General features: G+C 38.5%; 1 pseudogene; it reads left to right on the top strand.

Moving 5' to 3' along the window:
* The first annotated feature begins 422 nt into the window (after positions 1-422).
* LOC121789008 lies at positions 423-14,610 on the top strand (annotated as a pseudogene).
* The last annotated feature ends 520 nt before the right edge of the window (positions 14,611-15,130 follow it).

Here is a 15,130-nt window from a genome sequence, read left to right as displayed (position 1 = left end):
GCATTAATCCTAAGAGATATCGCCATGAGGTAAATAAGTGAACTTGACTAATCAAATGCTCGTTTCATTGTTTGAGATTGTTCACACATCTAGTTAGTTAAGGAAGATATGTGTGCTGATCATTGCCCTTTTATTACTCTAAAGTGTGAAGGTGGACCCTAAAGATGCAGCGATGTCGGCAGTGCTCTCAGCACATCTGCAGCTGCAGAAGGAAGGGTTTCTCAGCGCATGGACTAACTCTTTCGTTGGACCTTGGGATCCTTCTCAGGGTCTGCATAATCCTGGTAAAGAATTATAAGTTGGTTAGTAAGAAATAACAATGTATTCCTCATTCCTGGTACTCATCTTATTGATCAGATGAGAAGATTAAGCTTTGGCTTTTTCTCCCTGGTCAACACTCCTCTATCAATGAGAAGCACAACATGCTGTTGCCACATTGAGAGGTATTGGTTCCTATATAGTAATTTTGTATGAAGTTATTACCTCTTCACCTTTCCCCTACTGCTATTACATGTATTCATTCTTAGAGATAATGGTGGATATTTTTTGGTAAATTAAGATATAAATATTTCATTTCAGTGCTCGCATCTGGATTTGGGTGTCTCCTGGCGATTCCGAAGAAGTTGCTTCTGCCATATCACAGGCTTTAAGAAACTGTATTGAAAGGTTGTTCCATGTCTCTCTTTTGCTTGATTGACAAGCATAAAACAGTACTTAACAATGCTTTTTTCCCTTTGACAGAGCACTTAGAGGGTTTTCATATGTACGATTTGGAGATGTGTTCTCCAAGTATCAGCCATTTACTCAGAATGAAGAACTATTCAGGTTCATTCATGTTATTAGTGCTTTTTCTTTTAAATTTGGTATTTCATTGAATATTTTGTATGTGTGGGTTTCCCTAGATAAGAATTTAACGTAGTAGATCTGGGTACTCTTCTATTTTATGTTTGCTGTTTAATGAAGCATTTAGATTTTATAAATCTTGGTTATAATACACAGAACTGGCTTTCCACAGTTATATTCTTGGCTTAAATAACATTTTAGGTCTGTACAATTATTGCTTTCATGTTAATGATTTTGTCCTTCAGCAGGAAGAGATTAGTGATGTTGGGCCGAACCACTGAAAAGGACATTTGTACTTTAGCTCTGATTTTTCCAGCTCATTATTGTTTGGTTTTATAGCCTGTTGCCCCCACAAACACACACACACACACACACAAAGGGCGTTGTACTGTGCTGCTTTGGCTTGTTATGGTGCTATTCTCATGACCGCTGGAAAACTTGATAGGTTGCTGACGATTATATCAAATCTAGGGAAGTGAGCATGTCCCAAAATAAAGTCCCTATTTCAATATTAAACATAGATTGCATGAGATGGAGTTGTATCTGTGGTTAAGACTGCTAGTTGACTTCACCTTTGGTGACATCTCATCCCGTTTCATTACCTAGTTTTTGGATTTCTAAATTGTTCCAATGAGTGGTACTGTAACCAATATCAATCAACTATGGTGGATTAACTCAAACTGCCCCTTTTGAATTTCTCATTTTCATTTTTCTACAATATTGTATGTGTCTTAGTGTATGTTCCTACTCAAGCCATGATGACAGTTCTGGGATAAAATCCACCTCCTGAACTTGTATTGTGTTTTGTAGGAGGGGTCAACCTGTTGCTGAGTTCATCTTTGCTGCAACAGAAGAAACAATATTTGTTCATGTTATTATAACTGCTAAGTTAGTATCTTGCATCTTGGTATTTTGATTTATCTGTATTTGCCAATAGCTTTATCTCTGGTAGTCTTTACATTGGGTCTGGACCTGATCCCTTAATATTCTTATGAGTTATGAGCATGACATTTTAGGCATGTCAGAGCTCTTTCAAATGGCGACATTGAACCTTTCCTCAGCAGTCTAGCCGGCGTACCAATGACCAAATTCCAGGTGTGTTTTTGGTCTAATAGTCTGCTTTCCTCTCGTATTTGACTTGCCCGAGTGAGATCTTCTCTCCTTGTCTTGAAATGTGTAGACGTTGTCTATTTCTGTATGTATACTCTTGCTACTTTGATAATCTAACAATCTTTTGCTTAACATGGTTAAGGTGTTAAAGTTTTGATATAAAATTGGTTATATTTTGGTCCATTCCCTATATATATATATATATAATAATGTGTGTGTACATACTGGACTATAATAAACCCTTGAAAGTATTTAAGATACCATGATAGATGAACTTGTGAAAACCTTTTCTTTTATATTTTTTTATTCACTGTCAAATATCTCAAGCTATCATGAATTTCACAGCCTGTGACTGATCTACTTAGACCCTCATACACGGCCTTGTGTTTTAACAGTTGTTGTTTCTCCTCATGGAATGCAGGAAGCTCACGGGATGTTGTCCTGGTGATCTTGTAAAGCAAGTGGTTGAGGTTGTTATAATTCTTTTCTATGTGTATTCTGTGTTTTATTTATTTTACCTTTTCAGTTGCTTCATCCTTTACAATTGAACTTATGGTACTAATCTATGTTTAATTTCTTTCTGGAAATTTGTTTTCATATGTCATAAATGTACAGCTCCGGAAAGTTTAGAGATCCAAATGGAACTTCAGGTCTCCCTTTCAAAGTTGCTCGAGGATCTGGACTGCCAACTCAACAAAGGGGACAAAATTGCTTTGTTGAAGTCCATTGGTTGTCAAGAAAAGTTGGCGCGGGATAAGTGCGAACTTGCATAGTAACTTTTCTCAGCCTCATGGCACTGAGTCTCCAGCTTCTAGACTATGTAATCAGAGGTGGCCTTTAGACAAGCTTCCAATTCTGAAAAAAGTTTGTCTATCCAACAGAGGCTGTTCTTGTTCCAGTTATGCAGACATCTTTTGCAAGATCATCTTTGAAAAGGTATTACTATGATCAATGAAGTATGGAAATTTCTGATTAAATAGTCTTGTGGAGGGTTGGATCTTTTGATAATTTATTGACTTGGATAAAATTTGGGATCTCATTAGTACGTAGCTTATGATCCGTTTGGGGTGGTTATTCTGCTCTCATCAATTATTTTTTGTAGGCCAATATTACATTTTTATTATCAAAATTAAATTATCTGATTGCATTGCAATATAATAATTTTAATAGACGAAGAAGAGTACAAATGTAAATCGATTATGAAGTTGAAACTGGAGCATCAAGAATAAGAGACAAGGTCCATATCTTTAATATTATTTTTTACCTATTGTGTGATTGTTTATTCACCAAAAGGGAAGATAGAAGCATCATTTATGGCATCATCATGATCATAGGCAATACATCAAAATATTTTCCTAAATATCTCAGGCTTGACGGGATAGACTAAAAACTGAAGGTTTAAGGTTACAACCACATTATTATTGCTTGAAATCTAGGCCAATTGTCTGGGACATCACCCGTCAGGCCAAATGGGTCCACCCGAATTGACATCCCTACCCTAACAGTACTTGCAAATGCATTTACTCGCACAGTTTTGTACTTTCAGATTCTGGCTGCAAAATTGGGCTGGGACCGTCTTTGTCGGCTTCATCACTTGTTATGCATTGGTTAGCCCTAAAGTTTCTAATCTATTTATCATCTGATTTCCATATCTTTTATTGTAGGCCATCCCTGAAGTTGTGCTTTTAATCAGTTTTGATTTTGGCAGTGATGACAAAGTTGATTCAATGGATGGATCTTCTCTCGAACCAAGTGGAACTCGTTCTTACCATGGGTATCGTAGTAGTAGTAACAGTAATAGTAGTAGCTATGGCAGCATGAGTAGTTCCTCAGTGACAGTGATCGCAAGGTCCTGGGAGCTCGTGATCTTGAGGCAGATGCAGATTCTTTAATGTCCAGACAGTCTGGTTTATCTCCTTGGGTCAGATGCAGAATGATGTCCTTCAATTGGTAACTTTATTTTTCCCTTATAATAATTGACTAGAAAACGCAAGGATCTTTATTTTCTTTTTCAAACTCTATTATCTTTGTAGTTTCACGTTCTTGAGCTGTCATATCTTGTAATTTTTTGCTTTTTCCAGATATCTTATCCCTTTGTACCCTATCTTTTACTGATCAAAATTGCTTGTTTCCCATCTAAACTGAGTTTGTTTAGTTATTTATATGTGAAATTTTAGTATATATCTTTTCACTTCCTGATTTATTAATTTTCCGTTGATGTGACTTTTTAACTTTATAGATTGAAAAGCTTTTCATTTGGAGCCTCTCATTTTTTCGTTTCCATTTCCTGCTCAGGGTTCTAAAAGGCCACGAAGTGGGACTTCAGAGTCATTTGGTCAAGCAGGCATGGTTTTGAATCCTTCCATGACTGATTATGGTACCATGGAAGCCAATATGTCTATTAATGGGGCTACAAATGAAAATGTTGGATCTCAGTGGGATGGGACGATGATGATAGAGGCATGGGGATGGATATTCAAGCACTACTATCAGAGTTTGGCGATTTTGGTGACTTTTTTGAGAATGATGCTTTGCCGCTCGGGGAGGTAATTCTGTATCTTTTATTTTCTCTTTTGGATAAAGTAATACCAGACTACCTATTTGGCTGGATGAGAAATGCTGATTTCTAGAGCTAGGAAGCGAACCAGGCCTTGCATTTCATTTGTTAATCTTGAGTGACTGAGATCTTTATTGTTGTCTAGTTCTGGGTTGATTATATATTGTTTGTGGCATATTTAGTGTCATCATTATCATCTTATTTCTGAAGTTCAGCAAAAAGCAATCAGTTTTTTATATTTGGCCCCATGGTAGAAAACATTAGGTACTCTTTTTTTATCCATTAGGTGGGATCTTTACATTGTGTGTTCTTTTTTTGAGGTACGATGTGAACTTGAATTATCCTTTACAAACTTTCTTGACAGTTACGTTGCTTTTTTAGCAAGTAAGCTTAACCTTTTCAATAACAAAAGTTGTGTTTCCTTGTTTATACAATGAAGCCTCCAGGGACCGCTGAGTCTCAAGTTCTCATGTTTCCTGCACCTGATGGTGGTGAGTTGTGTAGCAGCCCCAGCACCTCAGTGATGGATGTGCCAGATCGAATGCTTGTATCGACAAGTTTTCCAACCTTTGATAACTTCAACCAACTAAATGCTCCTGATTCTGTGGAAGATTCAGTCATCAAAAACCAAGAAACCACAAAGAGTTCTGCTCCCAGTCAAGTTACTTGTATGCTGCCATCTTCCAATATTGAGTTTGATCACGTCGTAAAGGCTGAAGCAACTGATGTCATTTGCCCCAGAATATGGGGGTGTGGAAGCCCCTAACAGTGAGATCTCCTCTGTGATTTTCCGAAGCCCCTACATTCCTAGATCTTGCAAAGTGGATTCTGCATCAAGCTCAAGTCATTATGTGTACTCTGCAACACCTCCTTCCCCTTGCTGTAATGGATCTCATGAGAAGTCCACCTTGCCAAGTGAGAAAGCTTGTGCAGAAAAGAAAGAATTGTGTTCTGCGATTAAATCAAAAAAATACTACACACATGTTGAAAGAGGAAAGCAGCAAACTGGTGCAAGTCATAATAGTCTTGGTAAAGGTGAAGTTGGAGGTTCATCAGCACAGTTTTTTGCTTTGAGCCAAGCAGATGTCAAACCTGTCTCAGCTAAAGCAAGTGACAGCTCACAAAAAGGAGATAATTGTCCTCCCATCAGCTAGGACTGTCCTTTGCAACAGAGATTGAATGCCTAGTGTGCCAGGTTTCCATGTGTAGGGCTGCGACATACACTGCTTTCTTCCAGCAACATTTCAGCTTCTAGTCTGAGTGGATTATCTTGCAGCACTCAAAATCTAGGTCATAATGATTCAAGCACCATGGTGGACAATATGTCATGCAAATCTGAGTTGAAAAAGAAAGAAACAATTCCTGTTAGGATAGCTGGTGATGTAGATGGGGGAATGCTAGATGGGTCTTTGACTGCACCAGTTGGGGTTTGGCGTTCTGTTGGAATTCCTAAAGTTTCTAAGCCAAGTTCATCAAATATGGAGGTCTGCCCATCCATTCCACATAATTCATTCATGGAAGAAAGTATGCTTTCATACGGACTACGGCAGCCACTCCAGGAACTTCTTGATGGTATCGCATTCCTTGTTCAGCAAGCAACTTCATTAGTTGATGTGGCTCTGGATGCTGATTGTGGTGATGGTCCATATGGGTGGCTTGCACTTCAAGAGCAGAGGAGGCGTGGATTTTCATGTGGACCCTCTATGGTACATGCTGGCTGTGGGGGTCTTTTGGCCTCTTCCCATTCCCTGGACATTGCTGGAATGGAGCTTGTTGATCCACTCTCAGTTGATGTGAGATATGGTTATTTGTTGCAATTCATGCTGATTTTTTATTATTGAGAAGTTCTATTTATCCAGACAAGAAAGGCCACCATTCTTTTTCCTGCTGGCCCGTTACCTTTACTATATTTCATTCGTTAGTTTTCCTGAACAGTTGTCTCTTTTGAAATGTGTACTTCCCCATTCTGTGTGATGCACATGCATGAGTGGGTGCACTCCTTTCTTGTTAAATTAGATGTGGAAACACAGAATATTGTGGTCCTTATGAGTTAACCTTCATTTCCTATAGCTCTAATTTTCATTGCCGAGTAAGTACTTTACTATTGTGGGTAGGTCGTTGCTGATGAAAGTAACTTACCTCGGCACTGGTTTTCCTTTGAGCACCTTATTCATAAATGGATGCAGCAGAACTACTTGTACTGTACCCTTAATGATCACAAAGACCTTTCAATGAATTTTCTATTCAATAGTATGTTGCTACTCTGCACATCTGGTCATTATTGGGCTTGTTATGACTGTTGAAAGATGGGCTTTATGTATGTAGTAGATAGTATTGTAATTTTATTCGGTGTAAATGTCAGTCAACTCAGCATCATGAAAGTACAAATTCTTTTCTATCATTTGTATGCTTTTCATTAGTATGTCACGGGAGCTTCTCAGACAATACACGACTCTTATGAAAATCTATTGTCATGTTCAGGTCCAGGCATCTTAACAATGGTTTTGCTTCAGTCTGACATAAAAGAAGCGTTGAAATCTGCATTTAGCAATGCAGATGGCCCCTCTTTCTGTTATGGATTGGTGTAGGGGCCGTAACCCATCCAATGAATCGGCGATGACTTATGATGGACACTCTGCGGAGTCTATTGCTAGTGCAAGTGAATGCCGAGATTCTTCTAGTACAGTAACTTTATCTGTTGGAGATCCCATGAGCCCATCTCTGACCTCTGCTGGTGGAGCATCTGGGCTCAAAGGTATTATGCTTATAGTTCAATGATTCTTTCACCTTATTTACCTTTTGAATAGTAATTCAGTTGCCATTACAGGTGATGGAACCAGAGGGGATGATGGAGGTACTTCTCTGATGGAGTCAGATCAGCAACACTGCTCACGGATACGGCCTACACTATCTGTTGTTCCATTCCATCAATACTTGTTGGGTATGCATGATATCCTTGTATATTTGGTATATGTTTAAGCCAAGAGCTTAAATTTTTAACCCACATGCTACCACAGTTTGGGCTTTAGGATGCATATTGTACCTTCTTTGTTTGTTACATAGAATATGTGATAATTTCATTATATACATAGGTACCAAGATGATTGGCTCAAAACCTCAGCCGGTTCCTTGCAACTCTGGGAAAAGGCTCCTCTGGAACCTTATGCAACTGTGAAACATGTAAGACTGGTTAATCTTTATAAACTTTGATGGTCCCGTGCTCTCTTTTTTTTATATATTTTTTTATTCTCTGGTGTTAACAAGGCCTGGAAACTGCCCTCTTGACTTTTGATTTTCAGTTTGATACTATAACTGATTTACATATTTCCTTGTCTCTCTTGTAGATGAGCTATTATGTGGTATGCCCAAATATTGATCCACTTACAACAGCTGCTACTGATTTTTTTCTTCAGCTTGGAACTGGTTAGTATCATTTGTATTTCATTCAGTATTCAGCCAAAAGATTCTTCTTGTGCTTACGATGAGTCTTAGATATATAATCTTGAGAAGTATCTAATATGATACTCTGATATGTTGCCAACAATGTATAATTATCATAATATGATATCTGTCTATCATAAATAAAAAAAAACAATGCAAGATTTTGCATTCTTGAGCTAAAATTTTTATATGCTCCTCGATATTGCTTGTTCAACATGTCTGAAGAACTTAGCCACTTTATTATTTCAGTTGGTTATGAATGTAAGCTGTTTTATTACTTTTTATTTTAACCTAGTTGCTTTCTGTAGCTGTAGGTTCTTTATTTGAGCTTTTATTTTTGCCGGCTCTAGTTCTTTAATGCACATATATTAGCTGTAATTTGGTTTCACTATAAGTTTTGTTCCTTCACATGAGCTAACTCCTTATGGTTCATTGCATTATATTTGTTTATGTTTCTCTCGCTAGCTTGAAAAGTCATATCCTACTTGTGTGTTTTCTGGGTCAGATATCTAAAGTTCCCAATTCTCTCTCTCTCTCTCAAATTCAGTTTATGAAACCTGCAAGCTGGGAACACATGCACCCCAAAGTCTGGGAAATGAGATGGATATAGATTCCAAGAAAATATCACCCGGTTTTGCTCTCCTTGATTGCCCTCAATCAATGAAGATAGATACCTACAATGCATCTATGTTGGGATCAATCAGTGATTATTTCCTTTTCCTATCAAATGGCTGGGACCTGACTAGTTATTTAAAGACTCTTTCTAAGGTTCTTAAGACCTTGAAATTCGGTTCTCCTGCGCCAGTGAATTCCAAGGAAGGAAATGGCGGACCATGCACTGTAAGTTCTGAACTCTGCATTTTTTATGCTACTTACATCATCTTTCTACAACACCTTTCCATTCACAATCCCGACCCTGTATTTCATCTTAGTACCAATATGTTCTGTTTGCTACTGCAAATCAAGGCATATAGTGGTTCAATATCCAGATAAATATGTTTATTTGCATGAGATCTCCTTTTTGTTACTGGAGTGTGCAAACTAGACTTCAGGGTCTCAAAATCTTCATCACCCTGTTGACCAGTTGGCAAGTGGTTACCTCTTTCAGGAAAGATGCATAACTTTTTAGGGCTGTCACCACTTGTTATTTCAGTCTTGTTAGATTTACTATTTGATTTTCTTTTCTGTATATGCTGCATGATATTCTTAAGGATTGCAAAAGATTACCTCTTTTAACAATTTTACTTAAATGCAGAATCGAGATGTTCCATAATATGAATATTCTCTTCATTTTGGAAGTATATTGTTATTTTGATTATTAGTGTTCTCCTTTGCCGTTCTTCCTCACATTATAATTTTATGGAGTGGATAGGCATTTCAATAATGGTTTGGAGTTTCATTTATGTTCATTGAATCAGGTAGTTTATGTGGTCTGCCCCTTCCCAGAGCCTCTTGCAGTCCTACAGACTGTGGTTGAAGCTTCTATTGCTATCGGATCAGTGATTCGATCTTCTGATAAAGAAAGGCGATCCATGATGCACAATCAAGTTGCAAAAGCTTTGAGTTACCCAGCTTCTGTAGATGAATCATTTTCAAATGTTTTGACTCTTACAGGATTTAGCATCCCAAAGCTTGTATTGCAGATTGTGACTGTAGATGCCATATTTAGGGTTACTAGCCCCAAGCTAAATGAGCTGATCATTCTAAAGGAAATTGCTTTCACTGTTTACAATAAGGCTCGACGAATTTCACGAGGAGCATCTGGTGAGGCAATGTCATCATTATCTGTGCCAGGGGGTTCTCATTCAGTCTTGATGCAAATGTCTCCATCAGTTCCTGGTATGTGGAAGGATTGTGTTGGTTCTCGAATTGGAGGACCTCCTCTTCAGAGAGAGAATGAACTTGATACAAGCTTGAGACAGGGTGCTTGGGACAACTCTTGGCAGACAGCAAGGAGTGGGGGGCTTGGAGCAGATCCCAGCAGAACTGGAGATATCTTTCCTCTGGATGATATTCGTTGTTTGTTTGAACCACTTTTTATTCTTGCAGAACCTGGCTCCATCGAGCGTGGGCTTTCACCCTTTTTCGGTAATTCGGCAGATTCATCAAAGCTGTCAGATGATTGCACAAGTACTAGCTTTGTGCAAAATTCTACTTCTTCAGGAACTGGAGATAATGGGCCTGTTTCTCAGCATGATTCCTTGGATTCAGATGGTTTGACATCTGGCCACCAAAAATCAATCCCAAGTCTGCATTGTTGTTATGGATGGACTGAGGATTGGCGCTGGATGGTGTGCATATGGACAGATTCAAGGGGAGAATTGCTTGACAGTTGTGTTTACCCCTTTGGAGGAATCAGTAGTCGGCAAGACACAAAGGGTCTGCAGTCCCTTTTTGTCCAAATACTACAACAAGGATGCCAGATTCTTCAAGCTTGTTCTCCTGATGCTGGTGTAGCTAAGCCTAGAGATCTCGTGATTACACGAATTGGATGCTTTTTTGAGCTCGAGTGCCAGGGTACTGAATTAACGTTACATTTGCTAAACCAACTTATTAGCAGTTTTCCTGTACTGGGTTCTTCTATTATTATGTTTATACTTCTGCATTAGAATTGTTGGATAACGTTTAGAGTAAGACATTATATTTCTGTTTTCGTAGTATTCTAGTTGGTTAAGATTTTTAAAGAAATTTTGAACGATTGTTTGAGTGGTTTTCACCTCAAAAAGTGCCATCTTTTTGCAGAGTGGCAGAAAGCTTTATATGCAGCTGGGGGTTCTGAGGTGAAAAAGTGGTCTCTGCAGCTCCGTCGTTCCCTTCCTGATGGAATGCCAGCTGGCAACAATGGAAATTCTTTACAACAGCAGGAGATGGGTTTAATGCAAGAGAGGGCACTTCCTTCTTCACCTAGTACATTGTACGGTCCTCATTCTAAATCTTCCTCATTCATGAAAGGTGGCATTGCACAACCTTCCTCGAGGAAGCAGCTAATGGGTGGGCATGCAGTGTTAGACAATTCGAAAGGCTTACTGCAATGGGTGCAGAGCGTCAGTTTCGTCTCAGTCTCGATTGATCACTCATTACAACTGGTGTTACAAGCAGATTCATCTCCTGGTAACTTATCGGTTCACTTTACTCTTTGCTTTAGATTTGTATCTCAATGAGATTCATCAATGTTTTCAAGTGCCCATTTAATGTCAGTGTTTCTACTTTCTAGCATGCTAAGTCCTGGAATGTGATGTGTCTTAAATACACTCTGGACTTTGACGGTTGTCAGGACTTGAATTTCTAGGCTTGTGCTTGTGTCTGACTCCAAAAAGTTTGGTGATTGAAATATTGGTTTTTCTTGTTCTTGCATTTGTTGGCGTGTGAATGATCTTTTATCTATGTTAATCCTATTTCAACCTACTAGCTGTATATTGTTGAAAGTTTCTTCAGCCATGCTGTAATTTTTTATAAGAATCCCGTTGTTGCAGGGTCAAGTCAAGGTAGTGCCACGTCAGGTCTGTCTGGCTATCTTGAAGGATACACACCTGTGAAGTCCCTTGGGTCTACATCAGCTTCCTACCTTTTAGTCCCTTCACCGAGCATGCGCTTTCTGCCTCCTTCTGTTCTTCAGCTCCCTACGTGTCTCACTGCAGATTCCCCGCCTCTCGCTCATCTTCTACATAGCAAAGGGTCTGCAATTCCCCTGTCCACGGGTTTTGTCGTTTCAAAAGCAGTACCTTCAATGAGGAGAGATGCCAGGAGTTTATCAAAAGAAGAATGGCCTTCAGTTCTCTCTGTTAGTTTAATTGACTATTGTGGAGGTAACGTTGTCAGCCAAGAGAAGTCAGGGAAGGGTGCCAATAAGCCTGTGGGGCGAGGTGTGAGCTCTGAATCCAAAGATATCGAGGTGGAAACACACATCATTCTAGATACAATAGCAGCAGAACTCCATGCTTTGTCCTGGATGACTGCTAGCCCAGCATACTTGGAGAGAAGATCTGCTTTGCCTTTCCATTGTGACATGGTTCTGAGACTCAGAAGGCTTCTCCATTTCGCAGATAAGGAACGCTCCCGGCTTCCAGAGAAGGCACCGACATGACATAGAGGTATTGTTCGTTCGACCTTTCATAATGTACAATGTACATAATTCAGTCTCAGCTTGTATGTAATGAGGCGTTGCGCAGCCCATCACTTGTAGACTTGTAAGCATCTAGCTAGGATCGCCCCTCTCAGAAAGTTGCGCGAGTTCGTCGTTCCATCAGCATAGTCTTGACTTGTAGAGATCGAAACTAATGTTAGTGGAATCCCATAGTGAGATGCATAAATAATTTATAGAGATTCAGATTAAACATTTTTGGCATTCAATTATGTACTCCCTCCGTCCCTATGTAGCTGAGTCGTATTCCTTTTCTGGTTGTCCCATTGTAGCCGAGTCATTTCCATTTAGGGTAAAAATTAGGGATTTTAACTACTTAATTAATGATCCCCTTATTATCATTAAATCTAATTAATCCCATTTTAATTAAATGAGTTAGCCGCCCACCTACCCCATCCAAAAACAAATCATTTCAACTAAACGTCTTTCTCTCTCATCTTTACCATCTCTCTCTATCCCTTTTCTCGGCATTGAAGGAGAATTGAAAAACCCTAGTTCTCACTTTCAATCTTCCGCCGCCTCTCCTCCTCTGCCCCCAACGTTGACCCCTTCTCTCCTTCCACTTTGGTTCATCTTATGTATTGATTCTCACAACGCAACGCTCTGTTTTTAATTGGCTCGAGAACGACCTTAATGAGGAAAGTTAGGTTGAGCCTTGCCGCCCCCTCTCACCGACGCCGCCCCCACCGCGATCTGACCCATCAGATGTCGCTAAAAATACCGCTACGCCAACCCAACCCGGAGCTTACCGCAACACCACCCCCACCCCCATCTCACACTTCCGGCGATTTCACCCCCACCGTGATGACAAAGAGGAGCGGTGGGTCGATTGGAGGCATTCGTGCTGTAAAGCTTGGAGAGGAAGGCGACAAGTCGTCTGACAGATGAGTTGTGTGGATAATGCATGTGTGACTTGATCTGTTGTTGGTTGAATTTGTGCATTGTTTGAGGCTGATTTTGTGCATTACAAAAAATGATTTTGCATATGTGAGTGACTTTATCTGTTGTGTGGATCTAGCATATGTTTATGTCTGGTTTTGTGCAATGTTTGTTGCTGGTTTTGTGCATTATTTGTGACTGAGATTGTGAGTTACAAAAACCTTTTAAAAAAATGATTTTGCATATATGGATGACTTGATTTGTTGTGTGGATCTAGCATATGTTTATGGCTGATTTTGTTCAATGTTTGTTGCTAATTGTGTTTATTGTTTAGATTTGAAAACATACAAAAATATGCATTAAAACAATACTTGTACAAATATGCATGTGTTTCCAGTGTTTCATAAAATGTTGGAATATTGAAATGCATGCAAGTTTGTGCATATATAAAATGCATGTATATTGCTTACATTCAAGCGTTTATTGCACAAATATGCAAACCTTTTTAGTGATTCATCAAATTATTGATAATTGAAAGCATATAGATTGTACATACACATAATGCAGTTATTAAATATATACATTACCTTATTGATTAAGCACTCTTTAGTCACCTCTTTGGTAATGCTTTCAATAGGCTTAGTCTCCATTGTTCCTGCCGGTCTATTTTTGCTTTTTCTTTGAGCTGGGACCTGTTTTGTGAAGGGGAAAATTCCAATTTTTCCATCCAACAAAACCTGCCCATTGTCCCCAAATATTGGCCTTATAACTGCATACATAAACATGATCTTGGAGATGTATTTTTTGTTTTTACATGTTCGATGTGACTCACTTTCTCCAGGTGCCAAATGTACACATTGGGAACCTTGAGTGATGTAGAACCACTTCTCATCTATGTGGATGGTATTGCGCATGTTCTTAAACACAATCTTGTTTAAGATTCTGTCTAGTTCTATGGCTTATAGAGTGAATGTCAAGCGTAGAAGCTTATTCGGGGCCGTTAAGTCAAGCAACAAGCTGTATTGCTGAAGTATGTGACCTAATTAGCCCAACATTCACCCATCTCCAAACTGTGGTTTTACCACATCCTAATGCAACAGCTAAACTTCTAATATTGCATCTTTGAGAGAAATGCAAACCTTGCAGAACAGTCATATCTAGTTGAATAAATTTTCTGTGGTATCTAGACTTTTTACAATTTACTAACCTTATGGATTCACCTTTTTGTTGTTGTTTTGCAGCATTCCAATATCTTGTGGTAGTCTGCATCGACACGTCGAATTTCTGTTGAGCTTCTTTGAGAGTGCCACGAGGAGGTTTCCCATTCACGCACTTTTGGAGGATGAATTGAACTATCAAGGTTTTCTTCTCTGGTGAATATTCAATATGTTTTCCCATATTTTGAATGCTGGTATGGAGTTGAAGAAATGGGAGTATGAATCGATATTTATAGACTTGGTTAATGCATTTTGTATTGGCAGCAGATGTATCTTTTGGTAGAATTTCATTTGCCGCCCCTTTAAATTTTTAGCGGCAGGCGTCACTTTAAATTTCTAGGGGTAGATGGTAATGTAACTAAACAAGAGTTCTCCACTGTATTTATCGCAATTAATTTTAGTTGAATACGTGTTAAATTTTATAGATTGTTCATTAAATTTATTGCATTTAATTTCAGTTACTCTTTTCGGATTTTTTAATTTTGTTGTGTAAAATCAGATTGTAATTATTCCTTTATTACATAGACTTTACCAGAATATATAAAAAAACATGAATTAGATTGTATTAATAATTTAATTAAGTCCTAAAGAAATTAAGTTAAATAAATGAAAGTTAATCAGAATCAAAAAAGAAAAACATCACTTCACTTTATCTACTTTATTACCAATCTCACTTAACCACTAAACACTCATTTCTTAATCTCCGTGCCGAAAACTTATGTCCTACTATAAGGGGACGGAGGGAGTAGTATATTTCCATGGAGCATAATGAATGTAAGTTTGTAACACCCACCACCATTGATTAACTCTGGAAATGAATGATGGAACTTGTACCTGTGGTTCATGGTGTAACATCTAGAACATTGATTCAATTATCGTTGTTGATTTTGTGTCATTAATGTTATTATTTCAATTGTTTGAGTTGATGATAATTCTAAATTT

The sequence above is a fragment of the Salvia splendens genome, unplaced genomic scaffold (assembly GCF_004379255.2).
Source record: "Salvia splendens isolate huo1 unplaced genomic scaffold, SspV2 ctg1191, whole genome shotgun sequence".
NCBI lineage: Eukaryota > Viridiplantae > Streptophyta > Magnoliopsida > Lamiales > Lamiaceae > Salvia > Salvia splendens.
This window is presented reverse-complemented; position numbering and strand designations above follow the sequence as displayed.